The following is a 590-nucleotide window of genomic DNA, read 5'->3' on the forward strand; positions in this document are numbered from 1 at the left end:
GTATCTTTCTGTGCTTTTTTTTTTTTTTTTTCCCTGAAGTGGGTAGGAGATACTTCTTTACTTCACTAAGGTACCTTCCCCAAAAAGGCAGAAGCTACATGCTTTGTATTAGATGGAGCAGTTGAGCTCTCTGGGAACTGAGACATCATGCGAGTTAACTTGCCTTAAGGGTAGTTTCCCAATAGCTCAAAAATATACATATCTCGTGAGTTTGTTTTTTAAACTTATTTTTATTTATGTATAAATAAACACATTTCTATTTACATATATGAATATATATATACGGGGGAGGGGAAAGGGGAAAAAAATATTTTTTAAATAAATTGCGATAAAGCTTGCGATCCCTTACTGACTTGCAGAAGGAGAACTCTTCCTAAATAATATTAATGAATCAATGAATAAGGTTTAGCCATTAAAAAAAGCTGAACCCAAAGCGATTCACAAAGAACTGCTCATGCCACCTAAAAAAAAAAAAACCAAAAAACCGAAAACAAACGACAGCCACCGCTCGGCATCCCCGTGCGGCCCCTCAGCAGCGCCCGGGAGCGCTGCGGCCGCGGCTCCCCTCACGGCGGGGCGCGGCGGGGCCT

The sequence above is a fragment of the Parus major genome, chromosome 1A (genome assembly GCF_001522545.3).
Source record: "Parus major isolate Abel chromosome 1A, Parus_major1.1, whole genome shotgun sequence".
In the NCBI taxonomy this organism is placed as follows: Eukaryota; Metazoa; Chordata; class Aves; order Passeriformes; family Paridae; genus Parus; species Parus major.